This window comes from Rhinatrema bivittatum, chromosome 6 (assembly GCF_901001135.1).
Source record: "Rhinatrema bivittatum chromosome 6, aRhiBiv1.1, whole genome shotgun sequence".
In the NCBI taxonomy this organism is placed as follows: Eukaryota; Metazoa; Chordata; class Amphibia; order Gymnophiona; family Rhinatrematidae; genus Rhinatrema; species Rhinatrema bivittatum.
Window position 1 is genome coordinate 104,833,973 of NC_042620.1, and position 10,475 is coordinate 104,844,447.

Here is a 10,475-nt window from a genome sequence, read left to right on the forward strand (position 1 = left end):
TGATGCTGAAGCAGGGAGAACGGACCGCAGGCAGGCCCCAACGTGGGAGGCGGCTTCCCTGCTGCCCAAGGAGGAACAAGGGCTGCTCCCTGTCACGGAGGACACCGGGGACTGCGGCCTCCGGGCCATGAAGAGGATGGCTGGCTCGCGGCGGTTCCTGCCATCTTGGGAACCTGGCACAGCTCCTGCCGCATCGGCAAGATGGCGGCCCCAGGCCGTGGAGACCTCGGCGTCCGCGGCTCCTACCACGTGGGTGGCCTCCGGGCCATGAAGGGACAGCATCGGGGAGGCGAGCCAGTTAGCCGAAGAAGGTAAGAGGCAGCTCGTGGCTGGAGCCACGAGCCAAGTCGCAACACTAGTGTATCTTACAGTAAAGATTATCATTTGTATTAGACTAACCACGCACAAGTGTATGAACCTTTTTTTCTGGAATAAAGCATGCATGTTTATCTGACGCTCTAAGACAGTCAGTTTCTGAATAGATGCTGCTTTTTTTTTCCCTTCAATTTGATTTTTTTTTCTAATGTTTCTCAATTGTGTGCCTATTTTAGTCTAAAAGCTCCTTTCTCTTTGCAATCAGTTTTATTATTTTCTTGAAGTAAAGAGGTATTTGATTATTTCACACCACTTACAGAGGCATATAATTGTTCTTTTCTTTGGATTTTGACATTTGATATCGCCACTTTCATTACTGTTCAAGAAATGTCTCTCGCCACATTTGTCTTTATTCTTTAATCAGTGGACTGGGAAGACCAGATTAAGGCATATGCATGATTTTTTTTGTCTTTTTAAAGAAACACAGTTAAAATGAATTGCTCAAAGTCAGTCAGTAGGACTGGGAGTGCTGTATTAATGTCCCAATTGTTTTGTCTTGACTTATATGCTCCAATGATTAGAGTCCTCTTCCTTAAATGGATGAGGGGGCCTGTTTCTTTAAATCTTCCAGGACTGTGATGCACAGTTTAGGCCAGCTTCACAATGTTTAGATGTAACTTTTGGTACTATTCCCTAATTCCACTGGCTGACAGTACTTCTAGCACAGCACAATCAGTATACTTGCTTGTTTCCTGACAGGATTATGGGTGACAAAAAGTCGTTTCTACTGAAGTATAACAGAAACCATTCTGTAGAATATGACAGAACAGATATATGACACTTTTTTTTCATTATTTTTAGAGTTTTAATTTACAAACATAGCAATCATTTGTAACAGAAATATGTGAAAATTCAAAATTGCAGAAAACTACTAAAATACATTTCAATAAAGTACAAATCCACTCCAAGCAGAAATTCAGAAAGGAAATCAGAGAGGAGAAGAAGAATTTTAGGAGAGAATACACCAGAAATACTTTACTAAGGCGTAAAGGCATAATATAGTACTTATCAGCGTTAGTAATTAATAAATCAAGGAAGCACAGGGGAGGAAGTAAGTGGCCTATGGGACGCAACAAAAGTTTTTAGCTGTTCAGGAAGGAAGAAAATAAAACATTTGTCTCCTTTTTTTAATTATAAATTTGCATGGAAAATGAAGAACAAAGGAAAAACCTAAAGAAACAACATCCTGATAGAAAGATAAAAAAACCTTTTCATCAAATTAGAGTAGTAGAGGCTAAATCAGGGAAAATTTTAACAGATGAACAAAAAAGGTAACAGGATACTTCCTAAATTAATTTTTCATTACAGTATTTAAATATAATGAGGAAATAAAGGAGACTAATAAAGTACTTCGATCAATAACATACAAAGAAGAATTTTCAAGAAAACTAGACAAATCATTTTGAAAGGGAGCATTAGCTACAGACCCAGAGGATCTAGGTTTGAGAGACAATAACATATATTAACAGATGGTAAATTGTCAGGTATAAATCACAAAACATCTTGAAAAAATGTCTAAGGTTATGTAAGGAATCTTTCCAGCAACTCTAGGAAAGTTGAGAAACCGCAAATTGAGATGCCTAACATTATTCTCCAGGAATTCAATTCATCCAGAAAGGGCCACATGGTCCTTCACAGTGGCTACATTGAATTCATGGACTGTCTTTATGGTGTCTTCAACAATCACACAACTGCTAAGAAAAATGTATATTTTTGTAAACCGTTATGATGGCTCTACCGAATGACGGTATATAAAACTCAACAAATAAATAAATAAATAAATAGAAACTCTAGAGGACACTTTCACTCACTTTGTTCAACACAGTTTGTTCTGTTCTCCCAACTTGTCAACATTTGCTTGAATTGCTAAACAATCAGTTAAACCTTTTCCCAACTTCCAATATCAGAGTACTCAGTTCTTGAATGCTAAGCAATATATATTAGAATGAAGAAATAGTTCAACAATCACTATTAATTACATCAAGAATATCCATGCAGACAGGAGCCTGGTTCAGCTATTATGTCTCTGAAAGTTCAGATGAAGATAAATGCAGTTGAAGTAGAAGTTGTGGCTACTAATAACAGTAGGGACAAGTAATGGATAGGAAATAGATAGAGGTAAGAGAATGATGCTTATAGGAGTTTGTAGAGGACACAGAAGAACTGTTAGTTAGCCAAGAGTCTTTTTCCAGCTGAAAGCCCCACAGGAAATTAGTTTGTTCTAGGTTGATTTGAATCACGTGAAAACAAGAAAAGGAGAGAGAACACAGAGAAACAGAGCAAACAGGACTAGATCCAATAGGGAGCTCAGAAAACATAGTCATGGAAAAGAGTTCTACAACCTGCATAGTCTCTAAGCTAATCAATATCTTAAGATGACACTTGGTGGCAGTGTAACAAAGAAAGACATACATTGCAGAGGCAGAGTACTCCTTGCTTGGTATTGCAGATACCACTATTGTCAAATATATAGCAATCAACTATCAAAAACATGTAATGGTCCATAATGTTGAAGTATTTTCATGAGTCATAAGGAGCACTGTCACAGTGACAGGTCTGATGAATGTCTTTACTGTTCTTTATTTTGCTGTTTTGATTTCTTTAGTATAAGCCTCTTGCTGTACACAATGCAGGGTGACATTCTCTGAATGACAGAGCTCATCAACTGTTTGTGGCTTCATGAGAAGATGCCAGTGGTAACAAGCATCTGATGTACTGTCTGGGGCTTGATGAACGGAGAGCAGAATGTGGCTGAAATATATCATAGCTATTTTCAGCATTGACCATTTCAAAAACTAGTCGAACTGGTGTGCTGTCAATTTGTATTCACAAATGGTATTAATGGCAAATACTGCTACCTCTGAGGAGTTCTCTGGTCTGATCCAGGGTTCATGAAATTGAAAGAATCTTTTTCAACTGAGCTGTTCTTTGCAAGGAACTCAGATCCAGTTAGCCATGTTGTCTGCATCATTTGAGCTGCTGAGATAGACCTTATGGTATGATCCTTATGGGTTCTGGTCAGTGGGCACATGATGTCACTGCTTGGTATTATCAACTTCCTGATGTGCTCAACTCTGTTGCATATGGTTATATAAGTAGCCCAGCATTACTTTGCTGTCAGTGTAGATCTGGACCACAGCAGATATAGCCTTTATGAAGCATCTGAAAAGTAATTTAGTTCTTTGTAATGAGCTGCAGTGAGAGGAATAGAGGTATACATAGGTGGAATTTGGAACTGTTTGAGATCTTGTGAAAATCCTTCTACATTTCCCATTCTCATTTCTTTTCTGGAGGCAGCGGCCATCCCACTCTTTTATCCCTGATGAAAGTTCTCTTAACAAAGATTTCCCTTGAATGGTGACTGGAGCCACAAACCCAAGTGGATTATATAAGCTGTGAACTGTATATAGGATGCCATGGTGGATATATGTTTTCTCTTCACTGGAGACTTGAAATGTGAATGTGTCTCCTTTCAGGTCCCAGTTTAGTCCAAGGGTTCATTGGAGTGATGACATGTCAGCTCCCAAATCTAAGTTATTAAAGTAACTCACATGGTCTTCTGAAGGGAAAGCTTTCATTACCTTGGCATTGTTGGAGGCTATTTTATGGAACTTCAAATTGGTCACAGCTAGCTGACTGTGTTCTCTTTAACAAGCCGATAGCAGCTTCTTCTGTAGGTATGGATCTGAATTCATCATCCTCACAGAAGTCTCTTTCTGCAAATTGTCTAGCATTTGTGCCATACTCCTCCTCTCCTCTTTGTGCTGTCTTCTTGAGTTCATAAGTAATCACTGCTGATGATGGACTATTGCCAAAGACATGCAGATGTATCCTGTACTCAACAATCTTGTTGCTGATGTTGTTGTCTTATCTTAGATAGTTTATGTAGTCTTCATGAACAATGAAACAGAATATCTGTTGGATATCAGCCATGATGGAATTGGCTCTTTTCTGAAGATTGTTTAAGTTGGGCCCAGTGAAGAACACATTGGTCAAAGAAACTCCTTGAAAATGAGTGCTTGAGTCAAATACAACTCTGATTTAATATGATAAGGGCAAGGTCAGATTGACACTATTTTGAAAAATGGTATTGATGGGGCCCAAAGCACTCTTGGCCCCCACTGCACCCCCATGACTTCTTTTTGAGATATGGGAGGTTGGGAGTGGGGTGGGTTGGGCTACCCCCTCAAAAAAAGAGATAGAACAATGTCCTATCTCTTTCAAGAAAAGACTTAAGACTTTGTTATTTGAACAAGCTTTCCCATAAATCTCTTCTTTCCGCCAGTGTCTTAGTCCATACTGTTTGGTTATCTCTCCCTGAGGTTCTCATAGTTCTCCCCAACTAAGTTTCCGACGTTCGCCCCAGCCATGATTACCCATTGATACTACACCTGCTTTCACCCAAAATACCATGTTTCCATTTTCACCCGAGTTTTTGTTATCCATGTTCTCTTCTACCTTATTAAATGTAAGACAAGTCTTTGTCACTGTTTGGTTGTTTTGCAAGTTACAATGTAAACCGAAGTGATAATTAATCCTGTTAATTGAACTTCGGTATATAAAAGTTATAAATAAATAAATAAATAAATAAATAAACTACCAGACTACTTTTTTGGGATTAATGAGTGAAGGGGTTAGGGGGTGGGAACCACTAGACCCTAAGAATTTTACTTTATTTAGATGGGGAAGGGATGGGGTGGAGGAGTGGGTCATATGGGTAAGGGCAATTTTTTCATTACGGGGAGGGGGTCAGGAAAGGAGCAGGCCACTGCTGAGCAGTTTGCATCAATTATTTGGGGGGTGGGAAGTGCCACGTTAGAAGGCAGGAAGTCAGATAGAAGTCACCATTGATCCCCAGGGTCATTTGTGGTCTTTGTGGGGTGTATTTTTGGGCCTTGGGCCCTTTAATTTTTCCAATGGACCATCAGGGACCCACACTGGCATCCTGATGCTCCCTCAGGAAAATACTTACAGCTTCCTCTTTTCTAACAAAAGTTGCTTTGCATGCATTAGGTATTTTATGCATGCAAATATATGCAAAGCAGATTATTTCTTTAGGGAAAAGGAATTTTGTGTTATATTGTGTGACAGTGCTGTGATACACAGCATTTAACATGCATTACATGCTGTTTAACGCATGATATTGCCTTATCGTGGCTCTAACTTTCAGAAAGCCTTGAGTTGACAAACTCATGACGGGCCATATATTTGGCCAGATCTGACCTATCTGATAATTCAGTTTTCAGGAGATGAAGTGCTTATGGGATACAATTGTATGACATGTTGTTAGATTTCTTTCTCGTTACACCAGTTCTAGGCATTGAGGTAGTGTGAGGTTGATCATGTGCATTTGGTTTTTGTGGAGGACATGTGGCATAGGTTCTTGGACCCAGTTTACATAGGATGTTGGAATGTAGGCTTGAAGCAGAGTGTCTTTTTGCACATGTGTACTTTGGTCATGAGCTGATTGTAGTGCATCCATAAGCATATGTGCATGTAGATCACTGTGATGGTGATTAACATCCATGATAGAATTTGAATTGAGTTGATCTCTGTTAGGTGTAGCATCTACCCCCTGATAGGTTGCATTTTCTTAGCTTCTGATACTTCTCTTGGTTGCAGATATGCACAGAGGCAAATGCTAGAACAGTTTCTAGTTTGCTGAACAGGATCCTCTGGGAGAACATGATCAATCTGCACCTCCCTGCTTTCCTGTCCTGCAGCAGTTTCAAGCCTCTTAGCATTGCCTCTCTTAATATAGCATTTCTAGCTCAGCATCTAACTCAGTTTTTCTGGCTGTGGCTGCTACTGCAGCAACCAATGCAGTTTCTTTTCTTCTGCCACCAACTCAGCTTTCTTGCGTATGATGGCTGCTGCTGTGTATTTTTCCTCTTCAATTCTAGCTCTAGCTAGCTTTATAGCAGCTGCTTGTTCAATAAAGAAAAAAAAATGATACCCAATAGGATAGCGGGAAATGCTTGAATCAAAACCTTATAAGAATATTCCACTATATAAATGGGCTTATATTACATTTATATGAGAGTGGAATGAGTGACCATCATACAGTGCCCTTTGCAACTCATGGCTTTTGTCAGAGCCTTTTCAAGCACTGGGGCTTTTTAATCATGGGTCACTTCTTCATGTGTGCTCGTGTGAGAGTTGTTGTAGTGAATGTATTCCCCTAAAACAGGGACTATATACGTAGTGCACTTATCTTTAAATGAGTTATCCACAATGCAGAAATATTGGCGCCGGCCATCCATTGCTCCTACCATGTGCCAATGGCACCAATGGCTCCGGTAGCCCCTGTGACATAGTAGGTCAAAGGCTATCGGCGCCATTTTGAATACTGGCAGCTGAGGGTTGCGTGCAGGAGATGGCTCCCAGACCCCCCGCTGGACCACCAGGGAGTTTTGTTAAGTCTTGGGGGAGTCAGGAGGGTGGGGGGTTTGTTTAAATTCGCTCCTTTAGGCGGCCGAATAATTCGGCGAAGATTCGTTGTATTCGTGGGGAATCGCGATATGTTTCGCTTCCCCATGAATACAATGAATATGGCCCTATACGTTGCGGATTACCAATTCGTAGGGAACGAATGCACACCCCTACCACACTGCATGAGAAATGTTTGAACACATTGATTGCAGTGACCTTAAAGAACTGGCAGAGCATTTGAAAAGGTTAGAATATTTAGACACGGTTTTCTTTAAGTTCTCAAGTGTTTTGCTGTGTTTTCACTAAATTGCCATGTTCTAAATCAATGTCCTTGTGAAATTCCCTTTAATCAATACTATCTTCAATATTGGTTTTTGATAGAAATGCAAAGATATCTATTTCACTGGAATTGTTAACATTTATATTGGAGTTGCTTCAAGGCTTGCTGAATTTCTTCTATACTTCTGGTGCTAGCAAGTTTATATCTATAAGATTCTGTTTCTTTCCATACCCTGTTAACTCTCTTTAGGTAACTACTAACTAGCCATTTCAGATTTATAATTATTTAAGGCTTTGGTTGTCAACAAATTTTCTCTGAGAAACAGCAACTGTGGCTGGAGTGTAAACTTATTTGCATCTTCCGTGAGCACTGTGTTTGCAGAAGGGAGTGTCCTCTTGCATTATATGGGTAGCCAGGACTAACTCATCTCCCATCACCCACCCTCTCACAATCAGTAGCAATGAAAACTCAGACAGTCAGAGGGGATCAAACAGGCCGCAGCTTTATTAACAACAATCAGGTGCCCGAGCTCAAGTAATGTACATAGGCTGCACTATGCACCCGCCACCCACCAGCAAGGTGCACCGATCCAGGGTATTTGCAATGTTCACCCCCACGAATGCTGCCACCATCCAGCAAGGAGATGGGACACTAAGCCCCCGCCACCCTCCAGCAAGAAGCCTCAAGTGGGACAACTGCACCCAATTGTCCCATTGTCCTTCCGACCTGACACCTGTTTGGTTATCACACTGTTAAACACCATGTTGCATCTCGATCGGATCGGATCAGGCCACCCACCCTTGGCTGCGACAACCCCCCTTAACAAACAACAAATAACATATCTAATAAATATGACAGTGTGGGGGGGGGGGGGTAGGAGGAAAGAGTCTTCTGGGAGCAGCGGCGAGCAAGAGAATGCTGCCATTGCTCTGGGGAGACCAATTTAGCCAAGGACCAACCGATTGGCTACCCCGATCCCCAGGGAACCATTGGGTTCCCAGATCGCCCCCTCGACATGAAGGCCAGCTAATGGGCTGGCACGCCGGTGCAAAGGGCCGTGTGCACGGCGGGCCTCCCTCCCCCCCCCCCCCCCTTCCTGGGTGCAGGCTCGACTTGTGCCTGGCACCGACTTTACGCCAAGCACCCCGATACTTATCGGGGTGCCCTTCTCTTCTGTCAATAGTAATGCCGATAGGATCAGATTATTGTTCTGAGCGCCTAGTACTGCTCAATAAGTGACAACAATGTTTGCGAGCTTCTCCAGGTTGCTAAGCAATCACAGTTGGGGAAGGGAAACAGCAAGATTTGAAACTAGTTTGCGGCTTAGAAAAAAGATTTTTGAGAGATGCAAGCAGCAACAGTTGTGAAGACTGAGGATCTTCCTACTTCCTTTTCTTGACAAGTTTATAAAGCCAGATCTCTAGTAAATCCTTGATCAATAACTTCTTTAATGATTCATCTGCTCTCTCACTGTACTATTCTTAGGGCTGGCGGAAGCACTAGGTGAACTAGGCCTTGGGCCTAGGTTGCCGACTCTTAGGGGGCGCAAGCCATGTGGGACCATGAGCGGAGGAGGCAAAGAGAAGTGGAGATTCGGCAGGCCACAAGCAGTGCCCAACCTGCTCATGGCCCAGAAAACCGAAAATGAGGTAGGAGTCCGTGTTGGGGCCAAGTTCGGGGGGGGGGGGGGAGACTGGGGGTGGCGGCACAACTTGGGGGAGCAGGCGCAAGGCAGAAGGTGCCTAGGGAGCCTAATCCCCTTGCACCAGCCCTGTCTATTCTCATGACTCATCTGCCTTTGTTTGAATTGCTAAACAGTTAAATGTTCTTTCTCCCAACTCAGTTCTTGAATGCCTGACAACATTTATTAGAATGAAGAAGTAATTCAGCGCTCACTGAATCAAGAAGAACCATACAGATAGGAAACTGGTTCAGTTGTTATGAGTCTCTGAAAGCTCAGAAAGCAAATGAAGATAACTTCAGCTAAAGTAAAAGTTGTAGATGCTAGGGAACAGTAGGACTAGTAGTAGATGAGAAACAGATAGGTAAGAGGTAAGACAGGGATTCTTCTAGGAGTTTGTAAAGGACACAGGAGAGCTGTAGTTTGCCAACTGAAAGCTCCACAGGAAGTAAATCAGTCCTAGGTTGCTTTGAGTCAAAGGACCAATAGGAAGAGGAGAGAGCGCATGGATAGAGAAACAGAGCAAAACAGGAATAAATCCAATAGGAAGCTCAGACATATTCAAACAATACCCAATCAGGGAAAAGAGCTCTACAACTTCCAGAGTCTCTAAGCTAGATAATATCATAAGATGACACAGGGTGGCAGTGTAACAAAGAAACTCATACGTAACTCTGCAGAGGCAGAACACAGTTGAAGTCTCTCCTGATGGGGAGATGGGCTATTCTCTCTCCTCTGCATAATTACATAAGGGAGTTGGATTTCAGATACTGGGTTAAATTTTAGTTAGATACCTTAGGGCAGAGGTTGGCAACCTATGGCACATGTGCCACAAGAACGGTTTTATTGGTTTGCTGCAGCATAACTGTAGTGGGCAGTGATAATGTGCCTGTGGGGTTCCCAACGCCTGCAGGCTGAAAAAACAACTGCTGGGGACCCTCAAAATACAAAACTTATTGGTGGCCATGGTCCTTCAAGCAAAAGCAGTGGTGACAGTGGGACAGCTCCCCCTCCCCCTCTGGATTCCTGAGCTTGCCCACCACTATCCAAATGCAGAAGGAGGAGAAAGGGGTCTTGCAGCTGCTCAGGTGCTTCCTTCTTCCTCCCTGCCAGAGCCTGAATGGAGTGGTTAAAAGCATGATACTGGGATGTCGTGGGGAGGAGGGAGGAGGAGGAATGAAGTGCTTGAACAGCTGGAAGGCCCCATTCTCCTCCTCCTGTATTTGGATAGAGGTGAGTGAGTAAATGAATCAGGGATCATTGGTGAGGGGAAGCTAATAAACCAGGGAACTTCATGGGGAGAGAGTTAATGAACCGGAGATCAGCATGGGGGAAGGGGAAGGAGTGAACCAACTGGGGATCACCATGAGGGGGAGAATGAGGGAACAGACTTTAAGACCGTTGGGAAGAGGGAAGGAGTAAATGGACCAGAGAATGTGTTGGGGGGGGGGGGGGGAGAGGGGAAGGAGTGAATGGACTGGGGATCACCGGATCACTGGAGAGGGAGGGGAGGAGTGAACAGAAGAGGGATCACCATTGGGGGAGAAGTGAATGGACTAGGGAACACTGGGGGGGGGGGGGGGGGGTGTACTGACTGGGGATATTGGGGGGGAAGAGTGAATGGACTGCGGATCGCGGGGAAAAAGCGTGAATGGACCAGGGATCACTGGTGGGGAGGAATGAATGGGCTGGAGATCACTAGGGGGA